The sequence below is a fragment of the Leopardus geoffroyi genome, chromosome C3, assembly GCF_018350155.1.
Source record: "Leopardus geoffroyi isolate Oge1 chromosome C3, O.geoffroyi_Oge1_pat1.0, whole genome shotgun sequence".
Lineage (NCBI taxonomy): Eukaryota > Metazoa > Chordata > Mammalia > Carnivora > Felidae > Leopardus > Leopardus geoffroyi.
In genome coordinates this window covers 99,870,215-99,891,316 of record NC_059338.1, presented here as the reverse complement: position 1 = coordinate 99,891,316, position 21,102 = coordinate 99,870,215, and the positions used below count along the sequence as shown (strand labels likewise).

Sequence of the window (21,102 nt, the reverse complement as noted above, 5' to 3'; positions counted from 1 at the left end):
GGGAGAGAGGGAGACACAGAATCTGAAACAGGCTCCAGGCTCTCAGCTGTCACTACAGAGCCCAACAAGGGGCTCGAACTCACAGTGAGATCATGACCTGAGCCGAAGCTGGACGCTCAACAGACTGAGCCACCCAGGCGTCCCTCCTCATGACTTTTACCACATGTATTAGTGTTCTCCAAAGCAACAGAACCAAGAGGATATATATATATATAGAGAGAGAGAGATAATTATGTATATGTTTATAGATATACACATACATGTAAAAAATCATGATGAATGAGAAAAACAAAAGGAAATTATATGTCTGATCTCTGTGGAGAAAAAATTTTGTTAAGCATAAGAATAAATAAATAAATAAATAAATAAATAAGTTTTAATAAAACTTTGATATGTCTACACAAAAAAAAGTGTTTTGTAAAAATTCCATAAAACTTCAATATTTAAAGCAACATAAAACAGCAAAATCAGGGGCGCCTGGGTGGCGCAGTCGGTTAAGCATCCGACTTCAGCCAGGTCACGATCTCGCGGTCCGGGAGTTCGAGCCCCGCGTCGGGCTCTGGGCTGATGGCTCAGAGCCTGGAGCCTGTTTCCGATTCTGTGTCTCCCTCTCTCTCTGCCCCTACCCCGTTCATGCTCTGTCTCTCTCTGTCCCAAAAATAAATAAACATTGAAAAAAAAAATTAAAAAAAAAAAAACAGCAAAATCATAACTTGAGAAAAAAATATTTCCAATATATAGGGGACAAATAGTTAATCTTCTACACTAACATTAAGAGAGAAAATGGGCACAACATGTGAACATAATTCAAAGAAGAAGAAATATGAGCAGATATTAAACTTGAAGCCATGTTCAGCTTTACTAATAACCAAAAAGTGCTAAACTCTATCTACGAAAATGTTGCTAAGGCCAATGTCAGAGAAATTAATTACCTGTGCTCTCTTTCAGGATTTTTATGGTTTCAGGTTTCACATTTAGGTCTTTAATCCATTTTTAGTTTATTTTTGTGTGTGGTATTAGAAAGTGGTCCAATTTCATTCTTTTACATGCAGCTGTCAAATTTTTCCAGTGCCAGTTATTGAAGAGACTGTCTTTTCCCCATTGTATATTCTTGCCTCTTTTGTCATAGAGTAATTGACTATGTAATCATAGATTTATTTCTGGAGTCTCTATTCTGTTTCATTGATATATGTGTCTACTTTTGGGGCAGTACCATACTGTTTTGATTACTACAGCTTTGTAGTATATATTGAAATCTGGCTTTGTTGTTCTTAAGATTGCTTTGAGGTCTTCTGTGGTTCCATAAAAATTTTAGAATTATTTGTTTTAGTCCTGTTAAAAAAATGCTATTGGCATTTTTCTAGATACGTCTTTTCAGGCAAGGAAAACAAAATCAAAATCAAACTATTGGGACTGCATCAAAATAAAAATCTTTTGCACAATGAAGGAAATCATTAACAAAACAAAAAGACAACCTACTTAATGGGAGAAGATATTTGCAAATGATATATCCATTAAGGAGTTAACATCCAAAAAAATAAAGAACTTATACAACTCAACATCAAAAGAATTAACAGCTCAATTAAACAATGCACAGAGGACCTGAATAGATATTTTTCCAAAGAAGACATACAGACACATGAAAAGATGCTGAACATCACTAATCATCTGGGAAACGTTAAGTCAAAACCACAATGAGATATCATTTTACACCAGGTAGAATGGCTAAAATCAAAATGACAAGAAATAACAAGTGTTGGTGAGGATGTGAAGAGAAAGGAACCTTTATGCACTGTTGGTGGGACTGTAAACTGGTGCAGCCACTATAGAAAACAGGTACAGCGTTTCCTCAAAAAATTAAAAATAGATCCAATAATTCCACTACTGGGTATTTACCCAAAGAAAATGAAAATATTGATTTGAAAAGATATATGCCCCCTATGTTTATTACAGCATTATTTAAAATAGCTGAGATAATGGAAGCAACCCAACTGTCCATTGATAGATGAATAGATAAGGAAGATGTAGTATATACATATATGGAAATATTATGCAGCCAAAAAAAAAAAAAAAAAGGATGAGGTCTTGCCATTTGAGGCAACATGGGCAGACCTGGAGAGTATTATGCTAAGTGAAATAATTCATACTGAGAAAGACATGTACCATATGAGTCCACTCATAAATGGAATCTAAGAAAAGGAAAACAAAACAAAACAAATGGATAAACAAACAAAAATAAGAATGAGACCTATAAATACAGAGAACAAACTTATGGTTGCCAGAGGCAGAGGAGAGTGGAGAATTGGGCCAAATGGGTGACGGGGAGAGGGTGACATAGGCCTCCAGTTAAGGAATGAATAAATCTTAGGAATAAAAATCACAGCATAAGGAATACAGTAAATATTATAATGGTGATGTAATGGGACAAATTGTAGCTACACTTGTGGTAAGCATAGTATAAGATATAAACTTTTCAAATCATGCAGTTGTACACCTGAAACTAATGTAACATTGTGTATCAGCGATACTCAAACAAAAAAATTATAACTAAATAGTTTTTAAAAATAGGGACACCTGGCTGGCTCAGGCAGTAAAGCATGTGACTCTTGATCTAAGGGTTGTGAGTTTGAGCCCCATGTTGGGCATAGAGATTACTTAAAAAATAATAATCTTAAAAAAAAAAAAAGATCTTCTTGAGGGTTGGTAGAATGGGCACTTTTATGTACTTTCTGTGAGAGTGTAATTTGTTAATAAGTATCAAGTATATACATGCCAACTATGAAAATGACAGTGATCTTTATGGAAATTGTATTTATAATACCTGAGTTTGGGAATTACTATAACTTTTTAACAATAAAGGATAAGAATTGACATATGAAGTGTTTGAGTAAGCATGCATTAAAAATAAATTTTGGAATAATATTCAACAGTATAAAGACCTGTTTTCATTCTACTATGAGTGAAAAAATACAAATTATAAATCTTTGCATATATATAGCCTTCTCTGAATTTTGCAAAAAATTAAAACAAAAAAAACCCCCAAAATATTGACACATACGGACAGAAAAAAATATTGAAGGATATATACTAAAATATTAACTTTCATTTCATTGGAATGTTAACCTTGTTTTTAATTTTATATGACAGCTATTTTTAATTTTGGAAACAGAAAAAAGTTAAAAATTTTACAACAGTAAGTGAAAATTGTGCTCATTTGAAAATTAAGAAATAGAATAAAAATTTAAAAAGTAAGAATATGGAAATCATAAAGATAGTATATGAATACATTAATATAAAAGCATATGAAGTAAAATTTCCTCAAATAGATTAATAAATTCAAGAATTAATTTCTAGAAACATTGAACAAAATAGGTATATATAATCACATATAACTGAAAGAAATCCAATGAGAAGAGGAAAAATCTAGATATGGATATCTTAAATTAGAGAAGTACCTGGAACATAAAATCCAATCAATAAATGTCTGATGAGTGTGTTGAATGAGAGCTATATACAGCACATGCTTACATACTTGACCATGTCTATTTAAATGGACATTTTTGAAAGAAAAATATAAATGTCAAATTCTCACGATGAAATTGAAAAACAGAAGACAATAACAATAACATAAATTTTAAAACATTTCTAAAATTACTTCCAAAAAATACTCAGTCCAGATATTTGAATCAATTACTTCTTTCAAATTTCCAAAGAATAAATACTTTTCATGATAAAATTCATATGATACTCAAGTTCCTAGGAAAACATGAAGACTTTCTAATGCATTTGTATTAAATTAGCCATAACCTTGACACCAAAACCTGGCAGATAAAACACCCTATCACAGCTGGGTGAGAGAACAGCTGTCTCTTCTATTTTCAGTAAGAATGTTCTCTGTGTACCCCACCTTGTGACACTAACTCCCTGCCCAATAACATTGCATCACTTGGGGTCCCAGCATGTAACAGATGGCACAGCTGGGAACTAGGAACTTGGAAGAGGCTTTCTAATGGAGAAGCTGTTTATTGAGGTGTGGCAGGATTAAGGGAACCAACCTGTGATTTTGAGGTGCATAGTAACTAGCAATTTTTGGAAGCATTTATGGCTCACAAGCCTGAAGGGACAAATGAGGAAAAGGTGCTAGAGCGGAGGTCATGGAAGCGGGTCTGATTGACAGAAACTGTAATTTGGGAGAGATGTAGTCACAAGCAGAACCACAGCAAAACCAAGGAGGAAATGGAGGAGGGAAACAACCAAATCCTTTCCCTTCTCCTGTCTTCCAAACTTTAGTGAGTGCTTTTCATTGTCTCCAAAAGAAGGCTGAAGGCAAAGGAGACCAACTGATAGTGTTGGGCACAGATGAGGACTAAGAATCACAGGGGGGTGCGGTCAAAGAGAACAACTAGACATTCACCCTGACCACTTCCACCAAACTTCTTTAAGTGCTATGGGTTGATATGGAGCGGGGGGCAGGGGGAAGGGGAAATGGGTGATGGGCATTGGGGAGGACGCTTGTTGGGATGAGCGCTGGGTGTTGTATGTAAGTGATGAATCACAGGAATCTACTCTCAAAGCCAAGAGCACACTGTATACACTGTATGTTAGCTAACATGACAATAAATTATATTTTTTTAAAAAGCTGTGGCAAAGAGAAATTGTCTAGGGACTTAGCATGGTAAGTATTCAGTATCAAAGCCTGAATACCTTCCTTGCTCTGAGACATTCTCAGAAACATTCCCCAAACTTTTATTCACTCAACCTGAGCCACTTATCCAGACCTTCTTGCCTCCAGCAACTACGCCACCTCTGAAATACTGATTTCAAGCATTCCACACTCTGAATTGAACTTATGATGTATTATCCCTACCTAAGATGATACAGCCAAATAATTCTTCCAACTAACGAAGTTCTGCAACATCTACCTGCCCCCAACACACACAGACACACACACTCCCTCGCACACAGATTTGCTATTTATCACCATATTTCACCTCACTTGCCTGTTTGCTTATTTATTTGCTTGCTTGTTTGTTTATAGAAGGAGAGAGGAAGAGTGCATGTGGGAGAGGGGCAGAGGGAGAGAGAGAGAGTCTTAAGCAGGCCCCGTGCTTAGTGTGGAGCCTGATGTGGAGCCTGATCCCATAACCCGGGGATCATGACCTGAACCAAAATCGAGAGTCAGATGCTCAACCAACTAAACCACCCAGGTGCCCCATCACTTGCCTGTTTTTTCCAGGTTAGAGTCTATAATCCCAGGATTTTAATCCCTCTCTTCAGGTATTAAACTATTCAACTATGTGGCCTCTTGCTTCCTTTGGAGCTCATTGTCAAGAACTGTAAAGTGTCTAATTATTTTTACTACTTGCAAGTTAACAAGCCAACCTGCCACTATTTCATGGATGCTGGCAGAAGACACAGCCTCCTGAATCAGAGACAAAAGTTTTATTACTCCACAGTAGTGGTAGCCAGAGCATCGGCATTTTTCCTCTGGTTCCCTGAGCCCCAGTTCCCACAGGGTGACACAGCGAGGTTTGGGTGACACCTGTACATTCAGTGGGCTGCGTTACAGAAGAGGAGCCCTAATCGTACAGAACCTGAATCAGGTGTAATTGGCAGGAAACATGCCCAATATATTAAAGACATTATCTTTATTATGCTGGAGAGTAAGCATGCCAGCCTTTTATTCTGGAGGGAGAGAGTCTATTATTTCTATTTTCCAAGCCCTTTCACTACACAAATGTCCCTGAAAAGATAGTCAGTGCTTCTGCTCACAATCTGTGCAGAGACACAATAGTGCCATGGAGAATTTCCCAAAAACCTCATCTGTGCCTGTATCCAAGCAGTCAGAGAAACTGCTAAAGATGTCATCCAATTAAACAGATGTTTCCTTCTCTTACCACTCTGTCTTTTTTTTTTTACTGGATTATATTCATCAGCCTACAAATTCTTCCATTTCTCACTTTAAAAACTCAAGTTCCCCTCCATCTATTACTTAACCTCTCTGCTTTTCTTCAGAGCAAAACTTCCTCAAACAGATAAATTACACTCACTCTATCTGCTTCTTTACCTTTGCTTTATTCTGTTGGTCTTTCTGTCCAATATTCATAAGTGACTTTTGTCCAGTAAAACATGTGGCCAAGTTCACAGAGATTTCTCTTACTTCTGATGAAACTACTTAAACATTTTCAAAATAGCCAACATCCTTTCTTCTTGAAAATTCTCTTAACCTGGCTTCTATGAGGTCAGAGATTCACCTTTCTGAATGCTCCTTTTTATATATCCTTTACTGGAACTTCCTTCTTTGTGTACAGGACTCGTTTCATAAATGTGCAACCTGGGCAGTTATACCAGGCTGCCCGTCCGTCCCCCCTTAGATGGGCCTCCAACTCGGTTTAATGCTCTGTTGTCACCATCTTGAAATTTTCAATAATTTTTGAACAAAGGACTCTGCAATTCTATTTTGCACTGAGCCCCATAAATGACATGGCAGGTTCTATGTTTCCACTCTGAAATATGGTAGTTCCTCAAAACTGTCTTCTCCCTTAACACGCACTTTGTAGGTAATTTCATCTAGTTCTATAGTTTTAAATAACATCTTTTTTTAAATTAATATGTTTCTTTATTTTTGAGAGGCAGAGAGAGACAGAGCGTGGGTGGGAGAGGGGCAGAGAGAGGGAGACACAGAAATCTGAGACAGGCTCCAGGCTCTGAGCTGTCAGCACAGAGCCTGATGCAGGGCTTGAACTCAGGAACCGTGACATCATGACCTGAGCCAAAGTCGGATGCTAAACTGACTGAGCCACCCAGGCGCCCCTTAAATACCACCTTTATTCCGGCTACTCCCGTAAGTTTTATTCCAGCACAAAATTCTCCACTGAGTTGCTCACATATGTCATATATCTGCACTTCGATGACTAACACCCATCTCAAATTTTTATGTCCAAATAAAAGTTCTTGATTTCACCTTTGCTACAAAATTTCCCTCTTTAGGTTCTTATACCTGTAAATGACACTACTGTTCATCAAATTACCAAAGCCCCAAACCCAGGCACCCTCCTATAAGTGTCCCTTTTCTCATCCTCCCTACAGCTCATAGTCAAGTCCTGACAATTCTACCTCTAATTTGTATCTGGAGTCTGTTTACAACCCGATATATCCACTGCTTCCATTGTCTGGTCCATGTCATGGCCACTTCTCCTCAGATGCTTATAATAGCTTCCCTTCTTGGATTCTTTTCTCCCCTTTTCTTTCCAGACAATTTATGCTCCCTAGAAAAGCAACATATTTTTGTTTGTTTGCTTATTTTCTTAAATTTTGCATTTTAACACAATTTAGAATTACAGAAAAATAGCAAAAGCAGTATGAAAAATTCCATATATCCATATCCAAGATTTCCCAAATGATAAAATTTTACATTTGTTTTATCAATCTCTCTCATGTATATATAATAATTAATATGTTACATATGTACATAAATATGCATATATATACAACTTCTATTGATATTTTTTCCTAAATAACATTTGAGAGTAGGTCACAGATCTGATCTGCATTTACCCCTAAACACAGCAGTGTGTATTTTCCTTAAATAAGAATATGCTCTCAGTTAACAATGAAGAAATTAACTGTGATACAAAACTATAATTTAATTTACAGCCCTAATCAAATTTGGCCATTTGTTCTGGTAATAACTTTTATAGAAAACCTTTCTTTTCTGGTCCAGGAACTAAGCCAGGATTCATTTTGCATTCAATTGTCATGTTTCTTTATTTTCTTTAATCCAGAACACTTTGTCTTGCCAAAAAATAAGGAAGTCCTCAAAGAATGATGGAGACATGTTGAAGGATGCAGATGCCAGTTTGAAGAGGCTACTATTTGTCAAATCTGGGACAATTAGAGCATCAAAATAATTCATTATAATAACAGATTATAACCCACTGAATAAAATAAGAATCCATGAGCCCATACTGATAAAAGGAAATAAACCAATAAATAAATAAATGGAGGAAAAGAGAAAGCCCTTCCCTAAGTAGAATGTCAATAGATATGGAAGAAGTAATGGCATTTGCAAATCATCAATGAATAGAGCACTATATGCTTGGTGCTATGCTGGATTCTGAGGATAAACATTTTCCAAAAGCAGACACTGTTTGTAGATAAGACAATGTCCAAACCCTGAGGCTTTGCATCTAAGGCCCTTATGGCCCGGACCCCATTGGGTGTCTCCAGTCTGATCTTATATGACCCTCTCATCACTCTCTTTACTACAGCCATGCTCAGCTAATTTCAGTTTCTCTCTTGTCCTGCACTTTCAGACATCCTCCATTTGCACACACCAATCTCTTTAATTTCCTTCTCTGTGCTCCCTCCCATTTGCAGTTTACAACCAAGTGTTACTTCTTTCAGAAACCTTTCCTCACTTTTCCATTACTCCTACAACAAATCTCCTCAAAATATGACTTAAACTCTCTTCTCCGTCCTATAACACTATTTTCCCTATATTTTAATTGTTGCTTTATTGTTTTTCCAACCTTCTAGATTGTAAGCTTCTTTTTTATTAATTGATTTATTTTTAAAAGTTTTGTTTATTTTTGAGAGAGAGAGAGTGCAAGCAGGGGAGGGGCACAGAGAGGGGGACAAAGGATCCAAAGCAGGCTCTCCACTTATAGCAGTGAACCCAGTGTGGGGCTCGAAGTCACAAACCATGAGATCATGACCTGAGCCAAAGTCACATGCTCAACGAACTGAGCGACCCAGGCACCCTGACTTTATTTTTAGAGAAATTTTAGATTTAAAGAAAAATTGGGCAGAAAGTATAGATATTTCCTTGTATTCCCTCACCCCCTTCTTACCCTCAGTTTCCCCTATAATAAACATATTGCATTCGTGTGGTACATTTATTATAATTGATGAATCAATATTGATACATTATTTTTTAACTAAAGTCCATAGTTTACATTAGGATTCATTCTTTGTGTTGTACAGTTCTATGGGTTTCCTAACCGTATGCTTCTTAAGGATAATGATTTCTAGAGACAACATAATACAAGGTATATCATAGTTCATAAAAATACTTACTTCCTTACGGAATGAATGAATGAATGAATGAATACAAGCAGAGCCAAAATCCAGAGTAAAAGAGAGTCCAAATTCAGTGGACATGTGTCACTCTGGGCTTACCCAAATCTTTTGATTACCTGCCCCACATTTTCAAAGTTCCCCCACACTGTGAATCTCAATATAATGAACACCTCATTTCCCACACCTACTGGTCTCTAAGGTGCAAATGTGTGATATATGCTCAGCCAATCAGATATGCTGGTATAAAACTTTGGCTCAAAAGTAAGCTATGGAAAAAATAAGTGAGGTTCTAACTATTCATTCTGATGGCTGAAGTGGCAGGAGAAGTAGTGAGGGTGTGAGATGGGTTGGAGCAATAGTTCCTGTACCAAGTGAGTACTGTGGTCTTCTGGGAACTGACCACCAGCCTATAGGCTGCTCCTCCTACTGTTCCAGCAACTGAGATGTTCTGTACCACTTAATAAATCTCTTTCTCTTTAAGCCAGTTGGAGTGGATTCTGTTGTCTGCAACAAGGAAAGAATATATATCACGAAGGAGAACTATTATGTACAAAATGTTGGTTTAGTTGAAGCAAAGAGTACACTTGATTTAGTCCTAAAAGGGGGAAAGTATTTGGGTTTGATAAAATGTGGGAAAATCGGTCCAGGTGAAGCAAGGACACATAAGTGGGAAAGTGCAAAACACATACAGGGATAATGAGTAGAGTCATTTGGCCAGAATAGCATAGATGAGAAAATGTTAGAGAAGAAAATAAAAAGATTTTTGGACCAGATTTGTAGAGTATCACGTGGCAGAATAAGAATATTATTCTGAAACAAATAAATCAATTAGTTTACTATGTGTTATCTGGAAAACAGCTATTTCTCAATTGCTTAGGATTTCTTTGTTTCCATATCACATAAAACAGGACGTATGGGGTGCCTGGGTGGTTCAGTCGGTTAAGTATCTGACTTCAGCACAGGTCATGATCTCACAGTCCGTGGGTTCAAGTCCCTCACTGAGCTCTGTGCTGACAACTCAGAGCCTGGAGCCTGCCTCAGATTCTGTGTCTCCCTCTCTCTCTCTCTGCCCACCTCCCCCACCTCCGCTCACGCTCTGTCTCTTTTTCTCCAAAAATAAATAAACATTAAAGTTCTAAGGAGAATATAAAGCTTAGCCCATTCCTGGTTTTTGCTATAAATCTAATCTCTATAACTGGCCATGTAACAGAACCATAAACTCAGAACTACCAGGACAAATTCAGCCTGCCATATTTTCTTTGGGAAGTACAGTTTCTTTCTAATTAATTTGAATTTGACTGTCTTTAGGATAGATTTGAGCTCTCTGGTGTGGCTTAGTCCCCACCATTCCTATGTTTATATACATGACCGTATCACATATTTAATTTGGAACTGCAACTATAGCTCTAATTCTGGAGCTACTGGTCTTAATTAAAGTCATCCTGTATGTCAGTTTACCTTTGCTCAGGCAAAAATTGTATGCACAGAACTCAGCGTAGTATCTAGCACAGAGCAGTCATCCAACACATAGTTCTTGACTGAATGGATTTATTTGACTATTGAATAGCCTTTGGGTCTGGATGAACCTCTTTTGAGGCAGCCAGATTTGCATAGGAGATACCAGAGCCTGGCCTGCTGATGGTTAAGATGCTTCTAATATATTTGATGGATATTGAATCTAGACATCCCCATCTTCGAAACTTACACTGTATCTTTTTTATTAAAGAAACCTGCCATGAAGCGAGGAAAATAACAAGTAATGTGTCCAAATGTTCTTTGTCTGAAAAGTTGGATTATACATTATCTTACTGAATTTTAGCAAAACCTCTGTTTAGTATGTATTAAAGCACCCATTTTATATTGGATAAATTGAAGTTTGAAGATACTGAGGGATTTTTCTCAGCTCACATAATCACTAAGCAGCCAAATTGGACTTCAAACACAAAAAGGTCTTTGTTTTTTTTTTCCCCTAGGACAGTATTGCTCCTCTTGTCTTCTGATAAAGTAGGGCAGATATGTCCAGGCTCTTTGGAAGAGGGTGCATCCTAAGTGTTACCTGACCTGTTGAAATAGACTTGAGCATATGTGGAAAAGCAGATCTATCCAGCCATCTACCCTGCAACTCACCCTTCTATGTGTCCATCACACAGACAAGGTAGATGAGAATCCCTCTCTCAACTTCTACTTCTCTTAGCCTTTATGTTTTTTGACTTCTTTCCTATTTTAAGATTCCAAAGATATTTTTAAGCACTTGTCCCTATACTAGACATGTTTATATACTAAATATTATGGGGAGGCTTGAGAGAGGGAGCACAGAGTTACTTTCTTCCAGACTCTGTATCTCCTAGGTCTCTGAGCCTCTCATAGAAGAGAGATAATGTAAGAAGAAAATACTGAAAAAACATAGAAATGTCTTAACTATTTGGTTTTGAATAACTTGCAAGTTTTGAATAACTTGGTTTTGAATAATTTAACCATATTATAGAATAAGCTAGTGTTGCAATAGTTACTTGAAAGCCTGAACCACATACACATTTAGATGTGAATTCAGTCCCACAATTGTCCCTGTCATTAGGGTTTCCTTTTTAGAACACTGTGTTGCCCATTAAGAAATTCCCTTTCATCAACAGGAAAGCAGGAACTCAAAATATGTCCATTAAAAAATATTTGGGACCAGTTTTACTCTGGTAATGCTTTTGTCTTGATTACAATAATATACGTTAAACCGAACCCAGTCAGCGTTTCTGCTCTCAAAGAATTGAGTTGAATTCATCAGCCCTGTTTGAATCTTTTAGCCACATAATTTGGTGCCTAAACACTTCTTCAGGGCTAATAAATGTTCTTTTAGACCATTCTTATATGCAAGTGGTTTCCATATATTTAGACTACTATCTCAAAAAATAGTAAAAACATTAAGTGCTAGGAATTGGATTCTTAAAAAAAAATTGGAAGTCCATGCTAGGTTACTTTAAATATACCTATTGGTAATAGATAAGAGGATACAGAGAACTATTGGGCAGGTGGCTTTCCTAAAATGGAGCTTGTTAAATAAACCACATTCATGACTATTAATTAGGATGACGGAGTTTGTAGGTGGCACCTTTTCAGAAATATTATTTGTGAAACTTGGCAGGATATTTAGAAAAATCTCATAGAATATTCTTAAAGATGAGATAGAGACTGAAAAAATTTATAGTTGGTAGGACAACTGTTTTCAAGGTATGAACACTGGAGCTTTTTTCTGTCTCTCAACTCAGATGCATTTCACACAGGCAATGTTTGACCAGGATAATTTCCTACTATATCCCAAAAGGCAGATTTACAGCACTTATTATCACAGTTTCGCTTCATCATAAATAAAGAGACAAGATTTGGTCCTTCAAAAACTGTATATATGTAAAACAGACTGTTCTGTCAAAATATCTCTGGTTTATTTTCCTTTTTCACCAAAACATTCTGTCTGGGCCATGCATATATCAATATGACCTTGCTTCTGCCCTGCTACAGAAGGGTACTCTTGAACCAAAACCTCCAGTATACAGAATGAACCCTGCTTTACTTCCCAGAACTTCACAAGAAGAGCCTTCCATCAAACAGGCTGATCCATCACACAAAGACTTTTTTGATCTTTTTTTTGTTTGTTTTTAATTAAACTCTATACCCAACATGAGACTTGAACTCATCACCCTGAGATCAAGAGTCATATGCTCTTTTGACTAAGTCAGTCAGGTGCCCCAAAGACAACTTTTTTCAACCATCTTTTACCGAGTGCTTTCTATAGACAAGGCGCTGTGGTCAGTACTGAACTAACAGGGTTTCATTCAAATCTTCATAACAATCCAAAGGATTAGGTATTATGTCTTCAAAAAGTTTGAAAACACTTGACACAGAGAGATTTAAATTGTTTATACTAGATAACTCAGGAAATAAGGCGTAGAGTTTATTAGATGAATGATAAACACAGAAGACTTTTATGCAATGACTTCTGAGAAGAAGAAATTACCCTGTGCATGAGAAACTGTCAGGCACCTTCAAGATTCTCCTAAGGAAATGCAAGGATAGAAGCTAAGACAGCAGCACCACAGGAAAATGTTTCAGAGAGGCTTCTTATTGTGTAATCACCAGTTAGATATGACTTTTTGTGGTCTTGGAATGTTGGTCAAGTTCCAAAGGCCATAAGCAATAGGCACCATATCATCTATGTATAACCTGCCAAGAAACTCTGACTCCAATTTTGTGATGCTTGGCCCATTGCTTATCTCCAGGTTATATAAAGAAGATGGGTGTGGTGAAGTTGGTTTGAAGCTCTGCAGGGATTATTTCTTTAGAGGAGAGCCGCAAGATTGTTGACAGACTTACAGCTGCCCTTGAAAAGTCCTGCGAAGGAGCCCATTTAAAATTTAGTCACAGTTCTTAGAAAAGTCAAAGCCTAAAGGTAGAAGGCTGATCAGGGATACCCAATCTGCACTAAAATGGGCTTTCTGGAGCTGTCTACACTCCAACAATGAAGCTTCTATGGACTTAACTCCTGCAAACTCCTTGAGGAGTTGTGCTCATCCCAGCTAAGGTGCAGAGCAGTCGACCAGCAGAGCGATTGCCTATGTCAAGGGAACTCCTGGGTGGACTTTTCTATAGGGGGAGGAAAACAAATCTAAATACCCACAAAACACCAATCAATAAAGAATGTTTAGGTGTCTAATGTCCCAGAGATGCAACTGTGATGGGCAAAACTGTACCCATCACATAATCCCTCCCTCCATGCTACAGCACTTGCCCTTCCCCTCTAACCTTGGATGCAGAATTATAAATGGGGAGAAAAAGCAGCCAGGCAGTTTTGGGGAAAGGTGGAGAAGTGGTTAGCCATGTTCTCTCCTGCACTAGCTTGGGTCAAGTCCAGCGTGTGGGTTGGGATGGAGTATAGAAGTGTTAAATTGAAGGAGGGTCTGTAGTGATAACATTAGGTTAAATTGGATAGTTTATGGTCTTAAAAATTAAGACTTTTCATGTCACTGTTTAGAATGTGTGCAGAAGCTATGAAATGTATCTAAAACCTCATTCAGTACGAAGGAAAAAACAAGCCAACAGAACGGGTTTGCAGGTGCAATGGTGTGGAAAAAGGAAATTATGATAACATGCACCCTTAAAAATTATAACTTCTTTGGGGCACCTGGGTGGCTTAGTCAGTTGAGCGTCCGACTTCGGCTCAGGTCATGATCTCACGGTTCGTGGTTCAAGCCCCGCATCAGGCTCTGTGCTGACAGCTCAGAGCCTGGAGCCTGCTTCAGATTCTGTGTCTCCTTCTCTATCTGCCCCACCCCCACTCACACTTTGTCTCACTCTGTTTCTCAAAAATAAATAAATATAAAAAGAAATTTAAAAAAATTATAACTTCTTTAAGAAACTGACTAGAATTGAAACAAATCCTTGATCAATTCTTCTTATTCAAGATCCCAGATCTGCTCATAGTTACCTGATCAGTTCCCATATCCACTAGATTTGGTTTTTGAGTCTGCCTTACTCCTTCCCTTATATTTTATATTCTCTTACATTTTCTTGATTTTCAGATTTGGTTTTCTAGCTCCTTCTCTGTCCCTGCTGCTTCCACTACCTGATTCTACTTAACTCAGGATTAAGGTGGAATCCAAAACCAAATCCATTGTTCTCATTGTTGACCTATACTTGGGGAAGAGTCTAGTTCCTGGTCTTAACTCCTTCAACTTCCTTCTATCCCAAAGAATTCATTAATTGGACTATTCTTAGACCTGATAATAAAATAATGTTCAAGCAAGAAAATATAAACTGGCCACATCAGCACAATGACCTGTTCAACTTCCCATCAATGAGGGATACGAATAACGCCTGAAGAATCATTTCCTAATACATTTCCCACTTGTTTTTTTTATTAGTGTGTTATTGCATTTATATTATGAAAAGAGTTCCCTCTGCACCTTCAAATAAACAAATGTTTATTGTTTAATTAGCTTCTGTAATGAGCTAGTACTTTTATTAACTAATTTCTAACCTTCACAATACCATCTTATTCAAGTAGGCATTATTTTACTTGCCATACTAATAAGGAAATTGACTCAGAGAGCTTTCATGACTGGCCTAGTTCATAACAGAACTAGAATTCAATTCCATATTTTACTGATCCAGAAGGAGCTAGAATTTGGCAAAATATTGATTTAGAAGTAAATGCATAACAGATGTTGGGAGGATCATGGTGAAATTCCAAAAGGCATATTTTGGGATTCATGAAGAATACTTCAAAATATTAACTGAGAAATGAGTTGGATAAAGACAGACAGAGGGAGAGAACTTGGCTTTGGCCAAGATCCCAGCAGTAGAAACTGCCAGACGCTATAAATCAAAGCCAGTGCTTGGACTTGCCCCTAGTTTTGGACAAATATCCACTGTGTAGTACCACCAGAGGGATGGACTCAACTTAATGCCTGTGCCACTATGGCTGGCACCCGTTGGAATTTCAAGATTCATTCTCTAACTGAACATGACAGGGTACATAGTCAAAGGCTCCCACTCCAAACTCAAACTGAGTGCTTGCAGTTGATAAATGAAGGGAGATTTGAAGTCAGATAAGAAGCAGGGTTTTTCTTTCTTGTCACAAAGTGCTTGCTATTTCAGCCTTGTGATTGTACTGTATTTCAGAGCCTGGCGGGGGAAAACCATCATGGCCATTTTATGTTGACAGAGAATTTCATGGGATACATGTGCCTTCTCAATAGTACATGTGATGTTTCTCTATGATACCCACGGTGGGAGCTCTTTGAAGAGTGGCATTTTGTGCTCCAGCTGTGATTATGGTATAGTGTGGTGTGGGTGGAAAAGGACATTCTAGAGTCTAGTGATAAATTTTCAAGTTGTTTCCATGGCTATCAAACATTTGTGATCCTGGATAGAAGTCCTGCAACAACAAATCTGTTTACCCATGATCTCTATAATCAATGGCAGTTATAACTCAATACTGTATTTCAGATATTAATTCAGAAAGTATTTATAAGGCACATAACATGAACCAAAAGTCAGACTCTGAGAGTACGGAGGTGAGCAAAATAGACATAAGTCCTGAACCTCACAATCACCTTTCCAACTACAGAATAGAATTCAGCAGAATACTAGTCCACTATGGATTCTCCTTGGTTACTATTAATAGTAAAAGTAATAATTACATTTGAGCAACAAAATAAAGTAATACTGAATCAAAGCCCAAAGTATAAAAGAAATATCCATGATCCATATGAATATAAATAAATGATTGAATAATTAAACAAGTGGGGAGAATTGGCAAATCTCCCATGAAAAAGAATTCTAAATAAATTATGTTCCATCTCCACCCTCAGGGAGATGGAACATAATACCCCACTACCTAAGTATAGGTGGCTTAAGTATGGGTGACTTCCTTTTAAAGAATATAGTATGGAGGGGATTCTGGGAAGATGGCGGCATAGGAGGATGCTGGGCTCACCGCGCGTCCTGCTGATCACTTAGATTCCTCCTACACCTGCCTAAATAACCCAGAAAACTGCCAGAAGACTAGCAGAACGGAGTCTCCGGAGCCAAGCACAGACGAGAGGCCCACGGAAGAGGGTAGGAAGGGCAGAGAGGCGGTGCGCACTCCACAGACTGACGGGAGGGAACCAGGGCGGAGGGGCAGCCTGCCGGCCAAGCAGAGCCCCCGAGTCTGGCTTGCAAAAGCGGATGGGCCAGACGGGGTGTGTTCTGACAGCAAGCGGGACTTAACATCTGGAAGGTTATAAGTTAACAGCTCTGCTCGGAGAACAGGAGGGCTGGAGGACAACGGGAGGGAGAGTTGTTGAGCCCCAGAGGACAGAGCTCAGCTTGGCAGGGAACAAAGGCACTCACCAGCGCCATCTCCCTCGCCCATCCTCCAGCCAAAGTCCCAAAGGGAACCGGTTCCTGCCAGGGAACTTGCTTGCACCGCGCAAACACCCAAAGCTGTGCTCCTGCAGATCCACCCCTCCGGCAGGTCTGACTCCCTCCTGGTGCTGCAGAGCCCCTCCCGAAGTGGATCTCCAAAGGAAAAGCAAGCTGAGCCTACCCCTCCCGCCCCTGTGCACCTTGCTGATCCACCCCAGATAATACCCAGATCCCCAGCACCACAAGCCTGGCAGTGTGCAAGTAGCCCATACGGGCCACGCCACCCCACAGTGAATCCCGCCCCTAGAAGAGGGAAAGAGAAGACACGAACCAGTCTGACTGTGGCCCCAGCGGTGGGCTGGGGGCAGACATCAGGTCTGACTATGGGCCCGCCCATCAACGCGAGTTATTCAAGACAGCACAGGGGAAGTGCCCTGCAGTTCCGCACCACTCCAGGGACTATCCAAAGTGATGAAACGGAAGAATTCCCCTCAAAAAAACCTCCAGGAAATAACGACAGCTAACGAACTGACCAAAAACGATTTAAACGATATAACAGAAAGTGAATTTAGAATAATAGTCATAAAATTAATCCCTGGGCTTGAAAACAGTATAAAGGACAGCAGAGAATCTCTTGCTACAGAGATCAAGGGACTAAGGAACAGCCAGGAGGAGCTAAAAAATGCTATCAACGAGTTGCAAAATAAAATGGAGACAACTATGGCTCGGACTGAAGAGCAGAGGAGAGAATAGGTGAACTAGAAAATAAAGTGGAAAAAGAAGAAGCTGAGAAAAAGAGAGATAAAAAAATCCAGGAGTATGAGGGGAAAATTAGAGAACTAAGTGATGCACTAAAGTGAAATAATCTACGCATAATTGGTATTCCAGAGGAGGAAGAGAGAGGGAAAGGTGCTGAACATGTACTTGAAGAAATAATAGCTGAGAACTTCCTGGATCTGGGGAAGGAAAAAGGCATTGAAATCCAAGAGACACAGAGAACTCCCTTCAGACGTAACATGAATCGATCTTCTGCACGACCTATCATAGTGAAACTGGCAAAATACAAGGATAAAGAGAAAATTCTGAAAGCAGCTAGAGATAAACGTGCTCTAACATATAAAGGGAGACCTATAAGACTCGTGACCAATCTCTCTACTGAAACTTGGCAGGTCAGAAAGGATTGGCAAGAGATCTTCAATGTGATGAACAGAAAAAATATGCAGCCGAGAATCCTTTATCCAGCAAGTCTGTCACTTAGAATAGAAGGAGAGATAAAGGTCTTACCAAACAAACAAAAACTGAAGGAATTTGTCACCACTAAACCAGCCCTACAAGAGATCCTAAGGGGGATCCTGTGAGACAAAGTACCAGAGACATCGCTACAAGCATAAAGAATATAGTATGGAAAGGGGATTAAAAAAAAAAGTAACTTTACAGTGGTGAAACCTTGTGAAGACTACATCAGCCAGGTGATCAAAATTAACACCAACAAGGATAAAGCATACTGATAGGGTGTACCTTTGATATGATGTGGTGAACATGGTGTTTTAACTCTGTGGTCTTCCTCCCCCAAACACATAACCCCAATCTAGTCATAAAAAATTCCATTGGAGAGACAGTCTACGAATTACTCAACCAGTACTTCCTGGTTATCAAAAACAAGCAAAGTCTGAGAAATTTTCACTGTCAAAAGGAACCTAAAGATAGCTACATGTCATGTGGTACTACGATGAGATCCTAGAACAAGGAACAAGAAAAAGGATATTACATAAAAACTAAGAAAATATGAATCAAGTATGGCCTTTAGTTAATAATCATGTATTGATATTGGTTAATTAATTGTGACAAATGCACCACACTGATGTAAAATGCTAACAATAGGAGAAACTGGGAAACCTATATATAACCTTCAAATTTTTAAAATCTAAAACTGTTCTAAAATAAAATGTTTATTTTTTAAGAAAAATAATTAGTTCAATTCCTTTTATAGTTTCCAAGTTACTTTCATACCCATTAGCATATTTTAGCTTCATCAGTTCAATAAAAATGGACCTTCCTATTGTGCCAAGTACTCTTTAAGGCGCACAGAAGTGGCCCCTAATCCAGAGTGTATAATCTAGCATTACATGGATGGGAGTGTTGGCCTGCCTAGTGTTATAATGCCCATTTTATAGGTAACTACACAGTAGTATAGGGAGATTGAGATTTGCCAAATTCACATAACTTTTAGGAGTCAGACCAAGAGCTCAATAGTAGGTTTATAACTAAATTTATTTCTTTTTCTATCAAAATATATTTATAACAGGAACTAATACTATTTTACCTGACAGGCTCCATCATAACATGGATTTCCAAGACCACGTCAGCATAGGTGCCTGTTTACAAAGGTAAGAAAACGTCCTTTATTTTGCATCATTGTCCCCTGAGCAACTGAGCATGCTCTATCAGGTTCAGACCACCTGGGGTTCTTATCCCTGAAACTCCTCAGTTGATATAAAACAAAAAGACTTGATTTTAGTACCATAGTCTATGGTCTGTGTATTCTAATCTTTGAATCAAACAACATTCTACCAAGTTGAATTTAGACTGCATAATATATGCACTGGAATTCATAAATGCATATGTGCATAAGTGCATAAGTGTATATGCTTAAATTCCAAGTACTTACTTACAATGGTGGCGGAGCAGAATGACATAATGGAAACATCACTGGTTTGGAGTTAGAAGACATAGATTCAAATCGTAGCTTGGACATTGTCTAGTTTCATTATTTTGACCAAGCTTTTTATGTATATGTATGTATATATATATATATATATATATATATATATATATATCTTTTCGGAGTAACAATTTCTTCATCTGTAAAATGGGAATATCACTTACTTAGACGTGTTTAAAGTATGAAATAAACATATGTGTGTGCCTCACCAAGTACAAAACCTGATACAAAGTAGGGGTTCAATAAACATTATTGTTAGAAACTTGCTAGGGGATGAGGTACGTGATTCTTGGTGAGAGAGTGCAGGGAGAGAAGAGCAACAAGATAAAGATGAGAAGGTCTTTATTAGACAGTCGTCCAGAGAAATGGTCACCAGACATGTAGAACATAAACAAATTTTCACAAAAAAAGATGACAGCGTAATTTGAAATGACACAGGTCTCTTGATCCACTGAATCAAGAGGTGTTGAGATTCTCTGAACACTTAGGGCCTGAAAGGTAATCTAAAATGCTTGAGCATATTTCTGTCAAAACAAGACCAAATAATTTCTTCTTCATGTCTGACAACTTGACAAATCACATAATCCAATGTGCTAATCTAGAGGATGAGCCGTTTTATTAATAGCTCTTGTTCACCTGCCAGCTCAATACTCACAGCTATGCCCAAAAGTAGCACCAGAAGGTTGTACAAACTCTTTCATGAAGTTAAATGTAATGAAACCCCAGACTTTTTACATTATAAATGGTGCCTCTTGATGTTCCTTAAAACTAAAATATACAAAGAGGATAAAATCCCATGGCTCTGGTCCTGTAGTGAAGATCCTCTAAACATGGGCTCTGCAGTTTACAGCTCCGCCTCCTATGATCCCTTGGGGCAGGGTGGGGGATGGTCAGCAATGGGACACGACTTGTTGGACACCCAACTCTTTTCAGAGAATGGAAGAGAAAGCTTCCAAAGGCTGTTTCGTTGCCTCTGATGCCCCCGCACTTTCCCTCCTAATATATTCTTCTGACCTTCAGCGTTTGCAGCAGCATGTTAGGACTCTGAAACTCTATCACATATTTTTCTGTTTGGAAGTTGCTGCTTTTAATTGAAACGCTGAATTTATTTTCTGTATGTGAGTTTTACAGCTCTAAGCCATGAACATTTTCAAAAGAAATCAGCTCAATAATAAACATACATAATTCCCATTATAGGTAATGATCTGTGTGGTTTAGGGCTGCCAAGTTGAGCCCCAGATCAACCTCCGGAACTGTTTTGAAGGCCTAATATGTATAGAGGCATTACTGGTGCCGATCCCAGCCATATGAGGTCGGTGTTTCAATTTCCCTGACAGTAGCTTCACTGGCAGGACAAAGTGTACAAGGGTTGCCAAAGCTAACATATCAGGTAGCTGGGCTTC

General features: G+C 38.4%; 1 long non-coding RNA gene across 2 annotated transcripts in view; it reads left to right on the top strand.

The window, feature by feature from the left end:
- The window catches only part of LOC123585590, a 203,085-nt gene that overhangs the window by 180,405 nt on the left and 1,578 nt on the right, over positions 1-21,102 (top strand). The window contains exons 5-6 of one of the 2 annotated variants that reach the window (XR_006706301.1): positions 19,308-19,364; positions 20,897-21,005. This is a non-coding gene — a long non-coding RNA (uncharacterized LOC123585590). Of the gene's footprint in view, positions 1-19,307; positions 19,365-20,896; positions 21,006-21,102 lie in introns of those variants that run through there. The other variant, XR_006706300.1, reaches the window with a different exon arrangement.